General features: G+C 33.7%; 1 protein-coding gene across 1 annotated transcript in view; it reads right to left on the minus strand.

Annotated features, from left to right (window-relative positions):
- LOC114328180 (sodium-coupled monocarboxylate transporter 1) overlaps positions 1-9,376 on the minus strand; it is a 542,514-nt gene extending 533,138 nt beyond the window's left edge. Inside the window, exon 1 of the mRNA XM_028276963.2 lies at positions 9,227-9,376. The gene's annotated coding sequence lies outside the window, so the exon portion shown is untranslated. The remainder of the gene's footprint in view (positions 1-9,226) is intronic.
- Between the last annotated feature and the right edge of the window lie 1,989 nt (positions 9,377-11,365).

The raw sequence follows: 11,365 nt of genomic DNA on the forward strand, positions 1-11,365 counted from the left end.
AATCGATGAAGGTTCAACGAAATAGGGAGTGAAAACTTACAGTGACTGCACTTTCAGAAATCTAAAAAATAATTTTTAAAAAAGGGGTATATTTCACCCCTAAAATGCAAAAAGCGCAAGTTGGCACTATGTCGCCTTTGTTCCTTGAGGTATCCTTTAACCACTCACCAATTTTTATGAAAATCGATGGAGGTTCAACGAAATCTGAGGTAATAACTCATATCCACCTTCATTGACTCCACTATTAGTCCTGTCGCCAGGCAGGGTACAACGGCCTAATTTATTCAGATGGACTTGCCTAAGTTTTTTTATGTATTTTGACTCGTAGAACACGAATTTTTTGGGTAACAGATGATCCGGATGTCGATAAGATTGTTATAAACAAAGAACTTGAGGAATTACGTAACAGCGATTAAGGCAACGAGGCCAGTTCCAGAGAAATCATTAGAATACAACAAACCGGTGTATTTATGTTTCGTGGACCTTAATAAAGCATTTGACCGGGTCAAATTAAAGGACGTTATCCATTTGTTATACTCAAGAGAGGTACCTCTAGGAATATAAAACGATCAAAAACATCTACCGGAACAACACAATGAAAGTAAAAGTAGAAGATGAACTAACTGACCCAATTGAAGCTAGCAATGGGATAAGACAGGGGGATTCTTTGAGCCCTTTATTCTTCAACTTGATCCTGGATGAAATATTAAAAACAGTAAGAACTAAAAAAGGATAACAAATGGGAGAAAAACAACTTAAAATAATCTGCTATGCAGACGACGCAATACTAATCTCTCAAAGTAAAGATGATTTACAACGTATGCTGCACCAATTTAATATAACCGCTAGAAAATTTAACATGTTAATTTCCTCAAAAAAAAAAAAAAAACAAAGTGCATGGTTATAACAGCAAATCCAGCAGTGGCGGCTCGTCAGGGTCGGCAGTGCCGACCCACACATTTATAGACACGTTATAGATGTTTTAAATATTGAATTTAATCAGAGTTGATGATATCCTTTTCTGTGAAATAAAAAAATATCTGTGAGATAATACAGACTAAATTTTATTTATTGTTTTTAAAAGAATTCGATCGATCCGATACGTTAAGTGATCCCTGTGCGCTGTGCGTAAGAAACTTTTCAAATTAATGAACCTATAGCCATGCACCCGATTGCGAGTGTGTGAATTCTTATTATAAAGCCCGGCTCGGCAAGCCGTCCCCAGATTGACGATTTGCTTGTAATAAGAAGCTATGGAATATTAGCCGATAGGCAACCAATTATACATTCTCCGTATTTATTTGAATAGCAAGTCCGGCAGACACCAATCTGCCCATCGGTGATCTGCAAACGGCAGCAAGGCACGTACCTAGCCACGTACCTTGCTAGCGCGCCCGGGATGAAATTACGAAATAAGTAGATTTACTCTTTAATTATTGATATTGTAATTTTTTTTAAGTTGTCAGGAATTAACATTTATTAGAGAACAGGATGAATCGGAGCATTGGTTAAGTCAAATAGAGAACAAATAAAATTGATTAACAAATAATATCTGGAATTTTCTAATTTACTTTCTAACTCGAAGACATTTAGCGGCTTACCTAAAACAGCACAGTTTTCGGTTGAAGTAGACGAAACTACTGATAGAGGTAACATGTCATTTACAATTATCAATAATTGTTCTTCGATACGCGTTATGTCTAATATTTATGACAGGTTTTTAGGTTTTCAGACGTGAGTAGAAGCCATAAGACAGAATAGATTTTTGGTGTTTTAAAGGACAGATTAAATTTTTTTGATATCAAAAATAAATTGGTAAGGCAAACTTATGACGGCGCTGCCGTATGGTCTCCAGGCAAAAGTTAAAACTATTGCACCCCCGCTTTATTTACTCACTGTCATAAGTCATTGACCTCTTTGACGCTTCAAAATTTAAAAGTTACGGCAAAGAATTTTCAAAATATCTATTAGACACAAGTTCAATAAAAATTATCCATCATTATTTAATCAAATAAAATAAGAAAACTAATTAACAGTTTTATATGCTGATCCAAATATTTTCGGAAGGTGGGATAAGTTACAAAATATGACGTATAATTTTTTACCAGGTGGTGAATTGGAAAACGGGCCATAAGAAACTCAATGTAAAATTCTAAACTGTTGAATTCCTGCTTCCCTAATTATTTTACATCAAAAGACATTAGAAACTATTTGTAGAGGATTGAAATCCGTATTGAAAGCAACTGTTAAAATTGTACTACGAATTAAACATATTCCAAAGTTTTGTAAAAATATAATACATTTTTCAGTTTTCAGCCCAAAATTAGGCCACACACAGTGCAATAATGTGTCACAATGAAGTTATTATTTTCACATATTTGAACTGTCAATATTTTTATTTTATCATTTATTGTTTAAAAACAATACAATTGATAAAATACCCTCAGTTGCTGAGAAAGTATTAATAATAAAGATTTTTTATTCAGTCAATGGTGTGAGCATTGTCAGTTAAATAGTAACGTGTGGCCCAACTTTTACACACATACCTACTGTGGCAAATGTATTATATTTTTCAAAATTTTGGAATACGTTTAAATCGTAGAAGAATTTTAACTTTTGATTGTAATACAGATTTCAATTCTCTACAAATTTTCTCTCATTACTTTTGATGTAAAATAATTAGGGAAGCAGGAATTCAACAGTTTAGAATTATACATTGGGTTTCCTATGGCCCATTTTACGATTCACCACCCGGTATACTGCAATTTATTAGGTAAACCAAGTTGTTACCGAAATTAATAACAAATTATTGTCCTCAAATGTGGGCAAATCCTGCCTAAATAAACGGGATTTCTCTTGTCTCAAAAGAGTCAAAACATATTGTCCAAACACCATGAAACAAGAGATAATGTCAAGCTTGTCTTAAATGTTAATAGAAATAACTTTTAAAATATCTCCAAAGCAATAATAAATTTTACAATGACGTTATAACCCATATTGATACTTCGAAACCACATAGAATTAATTTATAAACAGGTGAAGGTTCTAAATTTATAGGAAAAAACAAAATAAAACAACAAAAAAACAACAAAAACCAAAAATCTATGAAATTGAAGCCTTTTAATTAGCTGGCATACCTACCTGAGAAGACAAAACCTTGCCAACCCTGTCCCTAAAGCCACGAGCCGCCACTGAAATCCAGTAAGATGTAAATTGGAGCTGGAAGGTCAGATAATAGAACAAATCTATCTATCTAATTAGCCTTCTTCGGTCCATCTTTGGACATAGGCCTCCCCAATCCTTTTCCATTCTTCTCTGTCTGTCGCTACAGTTATCCACCTAGAGCCAACGTGCTTCTTGACATCATCTGCCCATCTCATTTGTGGTCTTCCTCTGCTTCGTTTATATTGCCACGGTCTCCAATTTATGAGAATTTTGTTCCATCGGTCTTCCTTTTGTCTTATAGTGTGTCCGGCAAATCTCCATTTCAACTTTGCAACTTCTTGTCTAACATCCCTAACTTTGGTTTTCTCTCTTATCCACTCGTTTATCTTTTTATCCAATAGTTTTATGTGCAACATTTGCCTTTCCATTGCTCTTTGCGTCTTTATGATCTTGTCCATGTTTGCTTTTGTAAACGTCCACGTTTGTGAACCATAAGTGAGAACAGGGAGTACGCATTGATTGTATACCTTGGTCTTAAGATGTTGTGGATATCTTTTGTTTTTAAGGATGTAGCTTAGTTTTCCAAATGCCGCCCATGCCAGTCTAACTCGTCTTTTGATCTCTGCTGTTTGGTTTTCCTTGTTAAGTTTTATAATTTGACCCAGATATATATAATCGTGAACTTGTTCTATTTCATCTTGTCCGATCCTCATTGTGATGTCCTCATCTGTATTTGTTATGATTTTGGTCTTGCTGTAATTCATATTAAGGCCTATCTTTCCGGCTTCTATGTCCAGTTCTTTCATCATTTCAAACAATTCTTCTTTTTTATCGGTTATCAATACGATGTCATCGGCGTACCTTAGATGGTTCAAGCGTTGTCCACAAATTTTTATACCTTTTTCTTCCCATTCTAATCTTTTAAAGATATCTTCCAGAACCTGATTGAAAAGTTTCGGTAATATTGTGTCACCCTGTCTTACGCCTCTATTTATTTGAATTGATTGTGTTCCTTCGTATACTTTAATTGTTGTTGTGGCATCTTTATATATATTGGCTATTAGGTCTGTATATCTGTGGTCAATTCTGCTGTTAATCAAAGAACTTTTCACTGCCCAATGTTCGACACTGTCAAAAGCCTTTTCGAAATCTATGAACGCTACATATAGAGGGATGTTGTATTCATTTGCTCGTTCTATGGAGAACAAATAATGGAGTTTAAATATCTAGGCATCACACCATCTAGTTCGAAACAGAAGTGGAAGATCAAGTGAGTAGAGCAAACAGAGTCGAAGGTTGCCTGAATGACACAATATAGAGAAATAAAAATATCGGAAAAGAAATGAATATGTGGTAGACACACGACATGACATAGATAGAGAGGACAAAAGATTGCTCGAAACAGCGGAGATGGAATCCATCGAAAAATCGACGGTAAGGATCTATGGGACAGAGCTAGAAGTACAGATATACGATGAAGATGCAATGTGGAAATGTGGACAACATTAATAACTGGGTAAGAAACAGATGAGTAGTTTGGCCCGCGAATAAGTTCAAATCCTTGCCCTACCAGTGAGACATTTTTTTTATATTTTAAATCCCTAAAGTGTATCTTCTATTATTTTAAATCTTATAAATGATTAAAAAATCAATAAAATTAAAACGAAATAACCAACCGGTGTATATCTTCCACATTTACCTCATATTTCTAACAGAGCCTGTAATGTTTAGCGAATACCTCTATCCGCTACCCAAGATGATAATCATACTGAATAAACATAAAATGATATTGTTCTGAAGCTATTTCTATTTTAAATTTTTATTTCTATTGTAAAATTATGATGAATAAAATAAACTAAAATAAAATAGGTAATCTTCTTTTATTCGTCACAAACCAGTAGTTTAATTTGTACACTATAATACTAACCAAAATTAAGTAATTAAACATAAATATTATAAGATAATAATGAAAATGTAATTAATGCTATATTATATTTAATACAGTAGATCAAACTAAGTGACAAGATCGCCTAATTCTAAATAGCTGTTATGTACCTAACCTAATATAACATTAAACAATTTAATACCTCTATATACCAACGATTTACCATGCATGTGATTTAGTGCATTAAAAACGTCATATATCCAGTCCCAAATAAGGGATTCCTCAAACATATATTTGCAGACAAAATCAGCCAAACTGATTGGCGATATCTAATGAAAGGTCGTACAAAGCTGGTTTTGTTGAATATAGTATGATAACACCACGATACTTTAGTGATAAGCAGACATAAAACTCCAATAGTACATAACTCGTTATATTATAAAATAGTCACTTCTGTCGCAAGTGGCACATGCCGTTATTTATTGTCTTTTGTTTTTGAAATATACATAATATATATCTATACCTACATATAAAATAAAAATGAATTCACTCAATTCATTCAGAGGGAATCAGTAAAAATTAGAGAGTATCAGAAAAAATTTGAGGGAGTCAAAAAAATTTGGAGGGTGTCAGAAGAAATTGGAGGGGGAGGGTACCAGAAAAATAGAAAGACAAAATTGGAGGGGTCAGAATAAAATAGAGGAAGTTAGAAAAAATTGGAAGGAGATACGATAAAATCGTATCGACGGGTAAAATCACTAGCCCTGTAATATTATAATTCATTTTATAATACGATAGACCTGGATAGAGATGCATCAAGTCAAACTAGTTTGATTTTATTCAACAAACTTGACTTGAAAACCAAACTTTTTCTGTAAAAAAGTTTGACTTCACTTGATTTCGATATCTTTAGGTTTGACTTGAAATCAAACTTCTTTAAACAGTTTGAAGTTTGAATATCATATTGCGCAACGTGTTTATTTCTAATTCTAATTGAGAGCGTACCGACTTTTGTTTTGACTTATTTGGATAGGTCTGAATCTGTACTCTGCTACTCCGCAAATTAGCTTGTAGTTAATATTAAGAAGTATGTGCTTGGCTTGTTTAATACGTTCGTTTTGAAGTGTGTGCTTTGTGAAATAATATCTGAACCTGAATATTTTTCGGCTCAGAACAAGTACCCGATCAAATTTACAAAAATGTTCTACATGAAATTTAAAACAAAAAATCTTGTATACATAATTGTTATAACATCAACGGTGCCAGAGTTACGGTGGGTGAAAATCGAGGTTTTCTATACTTTTTATATTTTTTGGGCAATGTATGGTATAACTATACCAAAAACCCAGACATCCAAAGTGAAAGTTACCCTCCAACACCAAATTGTTCTATATGGTGCACATGATGTTTAGAAAAAAGCCACACCATTTTTAGCGTCGGGTTGGGGGGGGGAGGGGGGAGAGGGGGGAGAGGGGGGGAGAAATCGGTAAATTCGTAGTTTTTTTAGTTTTTCGTCAATATTTCTAAAACTATGCGGCTTAGCGTGAACAACCTTCTATATAAAAATGTTCTACATTAAATTTGAAACAAAAAAGGTCCTATGCATAATCCTTCTAAAATGAAAGGTTCCAAAGTTACGGAGGTAGTATAGTATAATTGGTCCAAAAAAGGCCTAACCCAGACTTTAAAAGTAAAAGTTTTCCTCCAACACTAATTTGTTCTATATGGTCCAGATATTGTTCAGTAAAAAGTTACACCATTTTGGGCGTCCGGTTTGGGTGGGAGATGGGGGAGAATTCGGTAAATTAGTAGGTTTTTTAGGTTTTTCGTCAATATTTCTAAAAATATGCTTTAGCTTAAACAATGTTCTATACAAAAATGTTGTAAATCAAATTTAAAACAAAAAAGGTCCTAGACATAATTGCTATAAAATCAACGATTCCAGAGTTACGGAGGGTGAAAAGTGGAGGTTTCGATACTTTTTATATTACTTGGGCAATTTATAATATTTTTACTGATTGAAAGAAATTTTCTTTAACAGGATTTGCTATTTCAGTGGCCAATGGTATATTAGTGATAAGCCCTTGAAGAAACGTCAACCTCACCACCCAAAATCATCATCAATTGCCCAAAAAATATAAAAAGTATCGAAAACCTCCACATTTCACCCTCCGTAACTCTGGAACCGTTGATTTTATAACAATTATGGATAGGACCATTTTTGTTTTAAATTTTACGTAAAAAGTTTTTGTATAGAACATCGTTTACGCTTAAACATAGTTTTAGAAATATTGACGAAAAACATAAAGAAACGACTAATTTACCGACTTCTCCCCCCCCCCCCAAACCGGACGCTCAAAGTGGTGTAACTTTTTACTGAACAATATGTGGACCATATAGAACAATTTGGTGTTGGAGGAAAACTTTTAGTTTGGATGTCTGGGTTAGGCCTTTTTTTTTTGGACCAATTATACTATACTACCTCCGTAACTTTGGAACCGTTTATTTTAGAAGAATTATGTATAGGGCCTTTTTTATTTCAAATGTAGAACATTTAGAAGGTTATTCATGCTAAACCTCATAGTTTTAGAAATATTGAAGAAAAACGTAAAAAACTACGAATTTACCGACTTCTCCCCCCTCTCCCCCCCAAACCCGGCGCTCAAAAAGGTGTGACTTTTTTCTGAACATTATATGGACCATATAGAACAATTTGGTGTTGGAGGATAACTTTCACTTTGGATGTCTGGGTTATCTCATTTTTTGGATCAATTCTATCATACTATTTACTGACTTGCGTTACCCTCCCCCAACTTGCGGTACGTAATACTTTAAAGCTTCCAAAGTAGATTAAATTACACTTGGTATGATAAAAAACTATCCAACGAATTCTTTGATTTAATCTAGTGACACTCAAATATAAAAAAGTTATATCGATAAAACGAAACTTATTAGCAACCAATTATAAGCATACAGGAATCATTTTCAAAAAATTTACCCTATTTTGATTATAATCGCTAACTGTATCACGATACTTTTATGTGGCACTCATTCTATTATTAATTTTCTTATCTTAATTGGCAACTAACGTGTCAATCTCGACAAAAAAGTATATCTACTAAATAAATTTTATTTTTCAAACTCTTATATAATCTTAAATAAAGTTATTAAACTCTCTCAAACTAGTTTGACAAACAGTTTCAATTTTCAAACCTGTACGATTGACCAGTTTGACTTCACTTGAATTATTTTTTAGAAGGATTGACTTGAGTTTGACTTGAAATTAAGTCAAACTCAAGTCAAGTTCAAACATTCAAGTCAAACTTGTGCAACTCTAGACCTGGATCCCGCGTACCAAAAAAAAGTTGAATAATAGCCAGCTGAAAATTTGTTAATAGCTTAACGGTGTCTAGTCGGACAAACTTTGATTTACGGGAACACTGGAACAGGGAAAGTTTTAATTGTGGAACAGGTTAAAAATTTGGAACGTCAGACTACGAAAACGTTCCATGTATTTTGTCTGACAGAACTTCCAAATGATTTGTTACCATTTCATTAAACTCTCATGCAAAAATAAGACTGGTGTTTATCACCAACTAGGCAGTTTAATGAGTGGAACACGAAGAACATGTGAAGTGACAGGAATCATGTTGATTAGTAATAGCAGTCTGATTTTTGCATGAGAGTTTAATGAAAGGGTAACAAATCAATTGGATGTTCTGTCCGACAAAATACATGGGACGTTTTCGTAATATGACATTCCAAATTTTTAAACTGTTCCACAATTAAAGCTTCCCCTGTTCCAGTGTTCCCGTAAATCAAAGTTTGTCCGACTAGACACCGTTAAGCTATTAACAAATTTTCAGCTTGTTATTAATCAACTTATTTTTGTTACGCGGGATCCAGGCCTGCGAGCCTCTCAGTTGGCTAGAATTTTTACGGTTACTTAATATTGATATCTATTATTACAGCGGAGCTACTGAGCTTTATCACACTAATCAATCACCCTGTATATAAATAGGTATATACTGTCATTTATTATTAAACATCATAAAATAAGTGCGATCAATGAAATACTTTTAATTCTATTTTTTCTTTATACTTTATCTTTATAGTACAATAAATAAACACAGTAAAAAATAACATAAATAAACAAACACAAAATTTCAGACTAACCTTAATTCAGCAGAATGAACAAAGCCACATCAAACAGGTAAACTTAAGTCTTTTAGTCAATTCAAAACACTGTTTACAGAACCAAACACTGAAGTTCACAGACAGCGGATATTCTATACTTTACGCATAAGATACGCTAAACTGGTCTACACACTTTACCATCGACCTACCTCATGGTACGAAGATCGTACTAGCACAACTGGTCCCCACTATGGTTGATGGAGCTTTTAAACAGATTTAAAAAATGACACAGCATGGGTATGCGGTTCGGTAGTTTCTGATAATCACGGTGGTTGGTCAGTGTCTCGTCAAGGGTTTTGCAGCCCTTTAACCCTATAAAACTTTTTGCCGTTTATATTATAATGGCAGTTTGGAGAACTATAATTATATCAAGATCATAAAAAACACTTAGATAGGTAGAGAAAATTAAATCTTATTAATTGTTAATGTTTAGTTTATCCCTTTTTTTAAACGCTTTTATTTAGTTCAATACTTTGCGTCAGATCTTTAGACGTTAATTTGACTGTCTTTTCTTCAATGCAAATGAATGAAAATTTGCAGACATATGCATTCGCGGGAACAATACACGAATAGTCAATAAAAAAAAATTTCATGTTTATTAATTGTTTAAATAAAAAAAGGATTTTAATGGAAAACGCTTAAATTCTCTTGTTTTTTACAATAGAGAAACTTGAAACTTTTACGGACTGTATAGCCAATGATATGAACAATACATAATTTCACTTTTTACCATAATTGTTTACGTTATGCTTCATTAATACACAATAAATATGGCCTACTCTGCCATTAAGATCTCCCATTACTATTGTGTTCCCTTCTGCCGCCGTCTATAATCTCTGTCGCCTTTTCCCAAAAAATGTCCTTGGTCTTCGCTCTTTCGGTATCATTTGGTCGTATATGACAAAGATGTTAACTAGCTTCTTCTCATCGGTTGTCATCCTTATTTTCAGAATCCTTTCGGTGATACATTCCCAATCCTTAATGTTGCTAGTCAGGTTTGCATTGATTAAGCAACCAACGCCTTCACTTGCTCTTTTTAATTGCGATACTCCGCTGATGATTAAAAAATGGCCATTTTCTAGGAACTTTGTGCTTTTTCCCTTTCCTTTTGTCTCTGTTATACCTAGTATGTCTATTCTAGCCTTATCAAATTCTTCTGCAATCTCTGTCTGCGAGGTCTTACCGTTGAGACCTCTTACGTTCCAAGTTCCTATTGTCCATCCTTCGGGTATTTTGGTCTTTTCAGTTGCAGTTGTTTCTATACTTTTGATCTTATTATTTGCAGCTGCTCTGTGTATTTGTAAGAATTTCTCATCATTCTTACAGTTTAAGTTTCTATCCTGATCGTTGCATATTGCTTTATTTCTACTCGTGTCCTTGTTCATTGCCTGTTCCATTATCGTTTTTCCATTGCCGCTTTTTATTAGTTTTTTGATTTTTCTATCTTATCTTCTTTATTATTCCATTTCCATTCTTCATTATTTATCCAGAGTTTATTTGTACCAATTTTTACCTCATTAATTACCTTTTTTTCTCTCTTCTCGTGCGATCATCCGGATAGTTTTTTGTATTTCTCGTTCTCTCATTGTGATGTCAATGTTGATATATATTTTTTCTTCCTTGTAATTTTTTAGCTTGGACTTATTCTTCATGACTTTGATTTTATCTTCCTGGTCTTCTAGTTCAATCAGACAGGTTTTTGTTCCCAACTTGTGTGCATTTTTTATTTTGACCTCAATTTCCATAACAAATGTCCTTTGAACAAATTCAGCATCGCCTCTTTTATTGCTCCTTGTTCATAGTTGTCTATTGTTAATCCATTCATTACTACGTTGTTATTCCTGCGTTGTTTTTCCATAAATTCCATGTTTTTCTTTATTTCTTTCAATTCCTCATGGTACGAAGATCGTACTAGCACAACTGGTCCCCACTATGGTTGATGGAGCTTTTAAACAGATTTAAAAAATGACTCAGCATGGGTATGCGGTTCGGTAGTTTCTGATAATCACGGTTGTTGGTCAGTGTCTCGTCAAGGGCTTTGCAGCCCTTTAACCCTTATAAAACTTTTTGCCGTTTATATTATAATGGCAGTTTGGAGAACTATAATTATATCAAGAT

Source organism: Diabrotica virgifera, chromosome 6, assembly GCF_917563875.1.
Source record: "Diabrotica virgifera virgifera chromosome 6, PGI_DIABVI_V3a".
In the NCBI taxonomy this organism is placed as follows: domain Eukaryota; kingdom Metazoa; phylum Arthropoda; class Insecta; order Coleoptera; family Chrysomelidae; genus Diabrotica; species Diabrotica virgifera.